Below are 12,530 nucleotides of genomic sequence, written 5' to 3' on the forward strand. Positions count from 1 at the left end.
TACAAAGAGACAGACACAATACAAAATGACTGAAAAATAATCTACTTTTCAGGATTGTTGTGAGGCCCAAATGAGAAAATGAATGTAAAGCATTTTACAAATTTCAAAGTGGTACATAAATGCCTGCTATTGTTACCATCACCAAAACTGGAGGGAGGAGATGACAAAAACAGATTATTATAATACACTCCAGGTATCAGACCAATTAAGATTTTTTTAAAAGGCATCTACAGAAGATGGAAGCAAAGGCAGGTAACAGAAGATAAATGCAAAAGAGAGATGTGATTCTGTGAGAAGAGGGTGAGGAACCCTAAGGCCCCAAATGATTGGAAGCTCACAAGGAATGCTGATATAAACAGAGGAGGCTAAAAGATGCCATTTTAGTGAGGACACCAGGCCAACTATGTCTTTTTCATTCTTCTCCAAGCTGAAATCCTAACCCTCCTCCAGCAATTTCTCTATATGCCCTCTGTCAGGCACCTTCACCTCTCCCCTCCATCCAGGTTCCTTTTATGTATTGTCTTCCCCATTAGAATGTAAATTCCTTGAAGAAAGAGACTGTCTTTCTGCTTCTATTTGCAACCATAGTGCCTGGCACATAGTCAGTACTTAAGAAAGACTTGTTGACTTGGCTTGACTTTTAAACCCTATTGGGATGATCAAAGAAAAGAATAAAACTGCTTCCGCAGCAGATGGAACAATGATAAGGGACAATTCAGAGGAGGCAGAACTACTGAACTCAGTTTTGCCTTCTATTTCTCTGCCAAAGAGAAGGATCTTTGGATTTGCAAGGATAGATATTAAGATGTAGGCCAAGTAGGAAGGTGATAGGAGAGTTCCCAGCTGCCCTCCTTGAATTCATGTCCACAGACTAGAAAGAAAAAGAACGGACCACTATGACTGCTCAAGGCAAATGAGCTATATTCAACTTCCAAATTACCCCACCCCAAACGTAAATAACACCTCAATCTCACAATGGAGTGGACCCTCCAAATGTTTCCTAAAAGGAAGAACAATTTTCACATACAGAAGTGGGAAGTTTTTCCCAATTTTTCCCAAGTCTTATTCTAGGACTTCCTTCTTCTAAAAATCATAAAGTATATTAAAACTGATAAGAGAGAACAAGTAAGGAAAAGGAACAGGAAAGGAATATGAAAGAATAAATAGTACAACTACCTGGGTACTTCAAACAGAAAAACTTAATCCTAGATGAGATCTCAGAGCTAGAAGGGTCCTTGGAGACTACCTGGTCTGATCTCTGCTTGAACCAGAACCTTTTCTACATTGGACGTGAGAGGCGGTCTTCAAACTTTTGATTAAAGACCTCCAACGAGAGAGAATCCACTTCTTCTAAAGTAACCCCTGCCACTTTGAGATAGCTCTTATTGTTAGAAAATATTTCCTTACATCCCATTCAAATCAACCTCTCTGAAACATCTACTCTTTGCTTACTTCTGTCCTCTAGAGCTAAGCAGAACAATCCCAATCTTTCCTGAACACAACAGGCCTTCAAATATTTGAAGAGAGCTCTCATACTCCCTCCAGCTAGGTGGCAAAGTGAAAAGAACGCTGGGCTTAGAGTCAGGAAGATCCATGTTCAAGTCCAGCCTCAGATACTAAGTTCCTCACATCGCTTAACCTCTCTTTGCCTCAGTTTCCTCAAGTCTAAAATGGCGATGAGAATAATAGCACCTATTCACAGGGTTTGTTGTGGGGACCAAACGAGATAGTATTTGTAAAAGACTTGGCCCAGTGCTTAGTACACAGTACATGTTGTTATTCTGTTGTTTTCAGTTGTGTCTAATTCTTTATGACCCCATTTGGGGTTTCTTTGGCAAAGATACTGGACTGGTTTGCCCATATCTTTCCCAGCTCATTTTACAGATGCAGAAACTAAGGCAAACAAGGTTAAGTGACTTGCCCAGGGTCATACAACTAGTAAGTATCTGAGGGCTAGGTTTATACTCAAGATAAGTCTTCCTGACTCCAGACCCAGCACTCTATCTACTGTACCACCTAACTGCTCTATGCTTATTCCCAACCCATATGTCTTTTCTTCTCTAGGTTAAAGACCCCTAGTCTCTTTACTCAAATTCCATGTGAACACAAGGTCTTTCACTGCAGCTTATCAATGACCTCCCTAAGCTGTGGTGCCCAGAAACATACAGAATGTACCAGCTGCGGTCTAACCAGGAAGAGGACAATGCAAATATAGTCATCTATCACATATACATGCACGCGCGCGCACACACACACACACACACACACACACAAATACCTCAAGTCCTGCACTCTCTACCTTTTTTAATTTAGTCTAAGATTTACACTAGCTTTCTTGACTGCCATACTAATCCTATAGTTCCCTAAAGGCCCCAGATCTTTTTCAGAGGAATTGTTGCCTAGCCATGCTTCCCCGTTCTTGTCCTTGTGAATTTGATTCTTGGAATCCAAGTGCAAAATTTTATATTTGTCTCCCATATATTTCATCTGGTTAGGTTCATCCCAATGTTCTAGCCTTTTGAGATCTATTTGATCCTTTGTTCTATCATACAATGTATTGGCTATACATCCAAGTATTGTGTTATCTGCAAATTTGATGTCTGCCATCAATGCTTCTATTAACAGCACAGGACAAAGCACATATCCCTTGGGGTATTCCACCAAAGACATCTTTCCAAGTTGATATCAAACTATTAATGATTCCTCTTTTGATCCAACCATCCACAAGATCTGACTCCAATGGTACAATCTGTATAATTTCAAGCCCACAAATCCCTCAGGGAGTTAGATGTTCCAAGAAAGATGATGCATGGGAAACCAAATAATAGTTTATGGTCTGAGACAATGAAATGCATGAAGAAAAGTGGAAAAGAGAATTCTAGAAGTGGAGAGTCCTTTATCAAATTTCTACTTGTGTCAGTTCAAGTATATTCTTAAAGAAGAACATCTTCCTAATAAAAAGCCCTAGAGTGAAGGCCGGTCAGCATTAACATGCTGGCCCTGAGTGTGACACAGATTTGTATTTGAGGAGAGCAGGCTAGTAATTTGGATAAATATGGAGTAGTTGATGGATTGAAGGTCTTATGTACAATTGTTTTCCAATTTATTTCTCTCCTAACCCTCTACAAGGGCCAACCAAGCTCTTCAAACATTGTGCAATGGTGTGTATAATAACCCCATTTAGAGACAAAGCATGCAATTCTATTATAAAGAGAATCTATCTTATGCAACAGAGACTCATTAGCTGTCCAATGTATATTGTCTCCATAAGCCAGCACTGGCAGAACCAGCTGCCTTGCAATGCATATCCTGTCCTTCTTCATCAAGCAGAGTCCATCTTTTTTTAAACCTAGTCAATTAATTTGTCACTGGGTTAGAAGCACCATATGTCAATGAAGAAAATCCCAGAAAAATCATAAATACTATATTTTTTCCTCACTAACAAAAGACTATTTTCTTTGAGCTAGAATCTATTAATTTATTGTTTTTGCTGTTGATTCACAAGGAATATTAATATTACTTTGGTTCACGTCTCATTCTTCAAATGGTTTTATGAATAGCTACTACTAGGAAAAAAATAAAGTTAGACACTAACATCAATACTGGAGGTCTCTGGGTCCAGCTTAGAATTTTTATGATTCTATGATCCTAGTTTAGTTCATTGTATGGAAGTGTTTTTGCAAACATTAAGTATGTTATCTTCATCCTCAGTAATTAAGTTCTCTTCCCAGGGATCCCCATTCTCTTTGTCAGAGAATTTATCAGACGTGATTATAGGATTCCTTTTCTGGGAGACTCTCCATGGAATGATGTCAGATGACAGTTTAGCACACTGTCAATATTGGCCAAATGCAGTGGTGAAAAAATTAATTACATTATTAGCTTCAAATAATGCTGTCATTACATGGTGCCATTCAGGAACCACAGGGGAAAATGCAGAGTTAAGTATTGCATAGATTTTCAGCTATTCAGGTTTTATCTACCTAAAATTTCAAAACCTTTCTTCAGAACAGTCTGTGCAAATAAAAGTTATAACCATTCTGGGAACAATCCAGAGTAAGAACTTGGGTTGCTCATAGGTCTCCTTTCAAGCCAAAGCATAGTAACATATTAAACTCTCTGTCTGTTGGCTTTTCATTTGCTTCTTAATCTGTAAGCAGAAGCTAGTTCACATTCAATGTACACCTTACCCCTCTGTTTCCCCAGCTCACTCGCTCTGTGCAATAACTGACTAAGAGGAACTAATTTATTCTATTTTAGTCTGAATCTGTGTTTGACAAATGCCAATGCATTGATTCTGCTCCGGCCCACAGTCAGCCATTTGTTCAAGCTAAAAGTTAGTGTAATCACCACAGCCAAGTCAGGTGAAATGAGTAATTTCTTTCCTGCTCAAAGCTTATCCATCTACTTACAGTCCCTGGGTCAATGATCCCCTTGTAAAATGTTAGATGCCATCCCCGCCTTAGGGAATGAGGGACGAACTGCCTTTTCTCTTTACCTGACGAAATCAACGTGATATGAAGAAGGCAGGATACAGGTAAGAACTGCATTTCCTGAAAGAACACTACACAGAATCTGAGACATGAAAAATTCTGAGCTAATGGAATCAAGAAATAAGAAGAGGGCATAGAATAATGTAAGTAACTAGAGAAGGTAGTGCAATAGTGGAGGAACACCGAGGCACCTATATAGGAAGAGGACCATCAAGCTGGGATCCAGGCAGCTACAAACGGGACAACAATCTCAAATGTTCCAGCATGGTTATGACCCTGCACTGTTTAAATTCCAAGACAATGTCTTTCCAATTGGAAAATTCCAATTGGAGACATTTATATTGTTTATCTTTCCAGTCTCCCAAACAGATTATAAACTCCTAAAAAGGGGCTAAGTGTTATACTTCTTTATATGCCCTGTGCCTAAAACAGTGGCCTGCACATAGAGGGTTGCATAAATTGTAGCTGATTATAACATTTTATCATGAATCTGTATTAGTCATATGTTAAGATCATAGAATCATAGATTCAGCATTGGGAGGCACTTTGTCATCTCATCTAACCCTTTTATCTTAAAGACGAGGAAAAGCTGAGGTCCAAAGAGACTGAGTGATTTTCCCAGGTCACAAAGCTATTAAGTGGCGAGCTGGTATTAGAATTCAGTCCCTAACCCCAAATCTAGGACTCTTTCTATTATAACATAATTATAAATCAATTAATACTGAAAAAGCATCTTCCAATTAGAACTTTAGAAATTTCCATCACTTAACAAAATTGGGAGAGTTCTCAATAGTGTACAAGTTGCTATGATTATATAACTTTGAGCTGAAAATGTTCATAGGCCGTAGATCATAGGGCTTAGAACTTAGTTCAGGGCTTGCTTAAAGTAATCCGTGATCTCTTTGATTTGGAAGTTTTCTCTAATAAACTAGATCCCTGCCTGTCCCATGTGGTTCCTGTCTGCCACAGGAGAGCCTCCTCATGATCCTGCATGATCCTGTAAGCCTTAATGCTCAACCTCACCATCACCCTCCACCCCTCTGATTAGGGGGTGGAGTCCTGAACTTTAAAACCTCTCAGCTCAGACATCTTCTTATTCCTCACCTTGCTGCACTACTCTGGCACTTCTCTGACTTATCTACTATGTTCCCATGTTGGGTACCTTTCCATTTCAGGTCTTTCAAGCTCCTTGAGGACAGGGACTTTTTTCATACTTGTATTCCCAGAACTTAGCATAGTGCCTGGCACACAGTAGATGCTTAACAAATGTTTATTGACATAAATGATCCAACATTTTGGAGTCCTTTTTTACTTTCTCTTGACATTGTAAGGGCACCAATGGAGTACTTGGGCTGTCCACTTGTCATCCCTCTCCCTCACCACATGACCAGTCCATATCATCTTACCACACAATTCTTTGATGACATATTTCATTCCTGGCTTTCAAAATTCCTCCTTGGTTATGTGTTGCAGCCTAATCACACCTACCATACTCTTCTCCATTACACTCTAAATGATGTTCACTTTTAATTCTTTGGAAAATGTTGTATTCCCAGTCTCCTTGCCATAGAACAACAAAAGTAGAATTCACTATATTAAAAGATGGGCCTTTGCTATCAGAAGTTTGGAATCATTAAAGAAGCTCGGTTGTTCAGCCATTTCAGTCATGTCTGATTTGTTATGACCCCTTTTGGGGTTTTCTTGGCTAAGATACTGGAGTGGTTTGCCATTTCTTTCTCCAGCTCATTCGACAGATGATGAAACTGAGGCAACATAGTTAAGTGACTTGCCCAGGGTCACACAGCTACCAAGATGTCTGAAGCCATATTTGAACTCAAGAAGATGAGTCTTCAGGACCAGGACCAGCATTCTATCCCTCGTGCCACCTAGCCACCCTAAATGAGCTCTGCAATTTCCTAAAAAATAATCCAGTCCACTCTTCCTCATGAGTTCAACTATGGGCCCAATTTGTTGTCCATCTGTACTGTCTTTCCCAGATATACATACTGTTGTACAAGTTCTATAGGGTATCCATCTAGATGCATGTTATAATCTGTGCAATAGACATTATCGGACATTTGTTCTTTCCTGTGGGTTGGTTAGACCAAACTCTTTTGGTTACAGAACTGTTCCAGGAGGCTCTGCAACATTCTGAGGTTTAATGCAATCAGCACAAAATCAAGAACAAACAGGAATATCTGGAGGACCTCACTGTCCACAGGAAATCAATTCCCCTTCAACTGGGGCTCCGAAATGAAGATACTCCATCCTAGTGGGGAATATCTTTGGCAAGTATGTATCTCCCTCTATGGCATATTGACTGATGTGTATGATTGGAAATCATTGAACAGGATGGTTTCTATTGGTATTGAGTTCAAGGAATATTGAATAAGTTTGATGTAGTTTGATTGGAAAATACTTGTTGGAGGTTTTGTTGAAATTTGGAGAAACGGTGTTGGAAAGGAGCCTGCAAGGTGACATTCTACTCTCCTGAATCAAATGCTTTTTCATATTCAATAAACAGTAAGCACAATAGGAACTTCACTTCTCTACATCTTTTGGTCCATTGTGAAAGAGTGATTCATTGCCTCTTGCATGGTTCACCTTCCTATACTTGGTGCAATCTGTCTTTCCCCATCTTTGTACTCCTTAGTGCCATTCCTACCTCTCCTACAAGCATATCTAGGAGTCTGATGTTAAGGACCGAGTGTAGTGGGTCCACTATCCTTGATGTGAAAAAAAGTTTGTCATAATAATTCTTATAAATCTTATCACTTTTTCCTGCTTGTTCTCTTCCTTGCCTCTTCATCCTTAAATTTCCCCTAGAGTAACTTAGCTGGATATCTTAAAAAGCTTTCTTCAAAATAGTTTTATCCTCCACTGCTTGCTTCTCTCTGCTCTATTAGATGATGCTGTTCATAACTGTCCATCTTGCTTTGTAAGATTTTCCAAAGAAGTATATATCTTAATCCTGTGTTGTCTTGGGCAACCATCTTTCTCTTTCTAGAAATTAAGTCAGATATTTGATGACTAAGGTGTTTTCTGGACTCTTTTGATCTCCACGTCATGACAATAAATTTCCAATGATTAAACTTCTGTATAAAATATTATAATTGGTGTTGCTATCATTTCTATTTTCCATTTTCCATTTGAGTATGATCCTGGCAACAGACCAAGGTCATTTTCTGAGGACCACCCTAGCTAAGTATAAAGAGGTTCGGCATTTTACATGGTGATAGATGTTTTTGCCATAGTAACCCAAGAAATAAATTAAAAGTGGTCCTCAATACAATGCCATCCCCTTTCATTTCTGCAGTGATGGTGGCAAAGTGATAGTAAAGGGGACAGGAATCTAAGAATCAGTTGTTAGACTGTCTATAAACTTTAATTTGATGCTTGCTACTCTGTGAGATCTGTGTTCAATGACCAACAAGTAGACATATTGCTTAGGGAGCTGAAGCATATCAATTGACATTCTTCCTATAAATGAAATCAGAATAGGGAAATTACAGCTGAATGGAAGGATGGGTCCTTGGGGAGGCAAAGAAAAGAGCTGGCAAAGTAGATTTTATCATACACCCAAAGGCAACAAGAAGCATTATTTTATGAAATTTTTAGTCATCATATACTGAGGTGTAACCCTGGGGCTCAAGCCCAGGCATTAGCATAAGATTCTTCTTATTAGTAAAGAGAATGATTATTCATAACTTTGTGCCTGTGTGAGGGGTAGAGTTGGCAAGAAATTAGAAGAGGAGAGATTCTTTTTCTGGCTTCCAGTTTTGAGAGAGGACAGACGTGGTTCCAAACTCTATCCAAGGAAAGGCCTTTAAAGGGTGGGAAAGATTCTGGGAAGAAGCCAACGTGTAGAGGAGTCTGTGCCTCTAACATATCCTTATTTCCAGCTTGCCACACTAGAAACTTATGGCAATTTCCCTTGGATATAATCAGGGATTCTTTTGGTTGAGCTATCTCAGTCCCAGGGAGGGAGCTCAGTCATGGTCTATTGTCTGGTATATTCTAAATTTCTCTGATTTCTGTTCGCTATCTGCTTCAATAAATGGACGTATTCACTATTCGATATGTGGGATGGTCTTTATGTAACTACCACATAGTGGGAAGGGAGTTAAGCCTTTGGATCTAGCTTGGAATACTCCTTTGCTGTTATGAGTTAGTGACCAGGAAAAGAATCTTGAAGCTAAAAATTATTTCCCCTAGACTAACAATAATTTGGGGGGCAAACGGATATAATTCTAGTACAGTATTCCCTCTGTAAGAAAGGCAGAGTGGGCCAGCACTGTGGACCCATTCTGTTGCTCCCCTCCTGGCAAGTGTCAAAGAATCACTTGGAAAGGGATAGTGAAATTCTCTATTCATGCCTCCCTGAAAGCCAAATTTAGGCAGACTCAAGTGGACACACATATAAACCACAAGGGCAACATACACAAGTTGAAGATGGAAATAACTTCAGTTTCTAACTAGAATTGGTTGGTAGGGATGAAGTAGTAGAGAAAGTCTATGAAGAACTTGATAAGACCCTCTAAATTAAATTAACACATTCTGATACTTGGTGACTTCAGTGCAAAGGTAGCAATAAGTAAGAATAAGGAAAAATATATGGGGAAGCATCATTCAGAAGAAGGAATAAGAGATGAGGAAGACTTGTTGATTACACAGAAACCTCATGCCTGAATATCATGAAGACTTTCTTAAAGAAAAGAATTGGTAGGCACTGGTTTTGGTGGGCACCAGATAAGACACAAATGACAGGGATTGAACCTGTGATTTCATTATTATAGGGAATTCCCAAAAAGGAAATTTCTTCTATCAATGCAAGTTGGCACCTTCTCTGCAATTTATAATCTTAGAGGACTATCTAGAGTCCTAAGAAGGTAAATAACTTGGCCAGCCTCACAGAGTTAGTATGGACTTGAAAGTACATGTAAACCTGGTTTGGAGGCCAACTCTCTATCCATTATTCTAAGCAGTCTCTTTAACAGACAAGAAAAGATTTGTTATTGATAGAGAAGTTATTTCTGAATCAGCTGCCCATTCCACAATGAGACCATAGAGTTATTAGAGCTAAAATCAGAATTAGTAAAAAGCAAGGAAAAAAATAATAAGAAAAAGATATTGCACACAATGCAAACAACTCAATCATGGACTATTTAAACAAGTAGTTGGTAAACAAAAATGTAAAATGGACAGCAGAATCCAGGGCTTACTGAAATTATATCTCAGAACTAAATCATAGAATCTTAAAGCTGAAAGAGATCTCCCCTAAAAGGGACTGAAAACATCAAAGGACATCTCATTCAATCCAGACCTGAAAAATAATATCTTCTAAAACATGTCCAAAAAGTGTCCACTGGAATGATTCCAATGAGTGGAACCTATGACTTCTCTCTCAGTGTGGCCCATTCTACTTGGGGAAAGCTCTGTTTGTTAAGAAGTTCCTCTTCACACCTGGCATCCAAGCCAAAATCTGTCTCCTTACAGTGTTCACTGTTTATTGCTCTTAGTTGTGCTTTCTGTGTCTAAGCACATCATGATAGCCCTTTCAAATGCTTACAATGGTCACAAGCCCCCATGTCTTCTCTTTACTCCAATAAACACCTTCAATGTTCCTTCACTCAATCCTCCTGTTGCATGGCTTCTAGTCCTCTCACACTCTCCCCACCAACATAATGTAGCTTGACAAAAAAATTTCTCACATGACCCAGCACTGCATAAAACTGCATGAACTCCAAAAACCAAAGGAAAAGCACAAAAGGGGAGCTATGGGACCTAAATATAACAGTGATTTGTAAATACTGACTATATCCTTAGACTTTATGTCAACATAACAGAGAGATTCCAAAGGTGTGGAAATACAGCACAAACTTTTAATTTAATTTTCATAGGGTTGGTAGGGTTCATACAATTCCTTAGACCAGAGATCGATCAGGCCTGACACATCTTTTTCTACAGTGAGCCTAAGAAGTTTTTTTTTACATTTTTAAATACTTTTATATTTTAAAATGTGAACAAAAATCTCAGTTAACGGGCTGTATTTGGCCCTTGGGCCTTAGTTTGCTGACTCTTGTCTTAGAACACGAACTCAGTTCGAAGTCCTATGATCTATGAAAAAAAATAGTTGAAAATATGCTATACAGAAGCAAAACAAACAAAAACCCAGGCCCTCTTTTGTCCATCCTTTGAAAACAGTCCTATACCTGACCTCTGAGAAGCAGAAAGGAAGGAGGGAAAGAAAGCAAGATATGTCAGGATATTTTATCCATAAACTTTTGCCCTTGCTTAAACACCAGGAAAAGTGAAAAATCATCCTGTAACAAGGACAACTAACTAGTTTGATCAACACATCAAAAACGACCTCTCTCCCTCAGCCAAACTGGTTTCTCCTTTAAATTCCCTGCTGTACCTACCAGTCAGTGACAACCTAGCTTATTTATATACTCTTGAAAAACAGGTCAGAAAATTGTTTATTGTACTAGCTTCCTCTCTTAGTTATAAATGCTTGTAGCAGCTTTTATGGTTTTAGTTGTTGGTGGCTTTTTTTTGCTTTATTTGCTTTGTAAATGAATGCAAATTAATTGTGCCTGGAAACTCCACATGTATTTACATGTATATATTGATATATTTAGGTGAGTGTTAAGATGTAACAGCATCTCTCCAAAAATCATCCTCTAGCTAAAATGAATGTGCCAACTAACTAATCAGATGCTTCTGCATACATAAATACATAGCTTTTTGCTAGAAAAACCTTAATGCAATATATTTTTTACTCTTTCTGCTTGGTTCCAATCACCCCCTTCCACTGTCTTTAACAAAAGAACAAAGCCAATTTAAGATTTTGAACAAAATTGCTTCCTTCACCATACAAAGACAAGCCCAGAAATACTACCTAATCTGTCTGAAAATGCTTATTTTAATTAGGAGGAAAATAAATTAGAAGCTCTGTAAACCTACTGCAGTTCTAGCTTGCATTAGAAAAGAAAAAAAAATCATGGCTAATACCTTGGGGCTTTCTTGTTTATTGGCATTATAACCAAAATGTCAGCTAAGCTGAACTCTGGAACCACCTTGTTTATGATGTCATGAAGCAGCAAAGCCCCCTAGAGAGAGTATTTGAGTTGCTTGAATTCTGTATGAGAGAGAATAGGCGCTTAAGTTTCTTCTAAGCGGGGTACTAGTTTGTTGCATGGTGGTTCTTAGCTTGGGATATAATGATTAAGTGCTTTATGAGGCATATCAGAAATTAACATACACTAACCTTCACTATGTTTATAACAATATGGAAAGCCACCTCCAGGACTTTCTCATATAAACAACCCAAACTTCTTTTTTGATACATTTTTGCAGGAGTGTATATTTCTAAAAGGCAAGTATATTTGCTGACAGAAATTCTATGTAGATTATTGCCATTCTCCCCCACATAGACTGAATTTCATTAACATAAGTGTTTATATTTGTTTTATCTCAGTAACTGGTAGAGTACTTCATCCTAGCTCTGTCCTTGTTCCCCTTCCTACTCCAAACTCAGCTCTCCTGGTCATGGAATTTCTCTGGGGTTTACTTTCAAATTTAGGTTGTATTATTCCTTCGCTAGCCCAACATTCCAAGCAATAGTACCCACACAAATCTCCCAGAGATGGTTTTTCTCGTTCTTGTGAACAAAGTCCTCTAAGCTACTTCCCTGGGATGATCTTTCCTAGATGACTGGGTTTTGCTCAGCTAATGTTTTAATTTCCAGCTCCCTTTACCAAGGGGGATCCTAGCACCTGGAAGAGGATTCAGAAATTAAGTTTGTTTCCCTAAGTAGCTTTCCCTGCTCTATCTCTCTTCTTATCTCTGTCTCCCATTAAAATCTTGTATCCAGATTTCCCCCAACACATTCCTCATGTAGGACCCATTTCAAAAAAATAGTTTTTTTTTAAAAAATGAATATAAAAATACTCATATTTCTAAGATCCAAACTTAAGAATTCAATCAGCACACATTTATTAAGTACTCCTATGTGCCAAGCACTGAGTCACAAAA

At 38.5% G+C, this 12,530-nt stretch overlaps 1 protein-coding gene across 3 annotated transcripts in view; it reads right to left on the reverse strand.

Annotated features, from left to right (window-relative positions):
• Positions 1-12,530, reverse strand: part of CFAP58 (cilia and flagella associated protein 58) — a 136,972-nt gene that overhangs the window by 9,620 nt on the left and 114,822 nt on the right. The window lies entirely within an intron of this gene.

This window comes from Trichosurus vulpecula, chromosome 8, assembly GCF_011100635.1.
Source record: "Trichosurus vulpecula isolate mTriVul1 chromosome 8, mTriVul1.pri, whole genome shotgun sequence".
NCBI classification, from domain to species: domain Eukaryota; kingdom Metazoa; phylum Chordata; class Mammalia; order Diprotodontia; family Phalangeridae; genus Trichosurus; species Trichosurus vulpecula.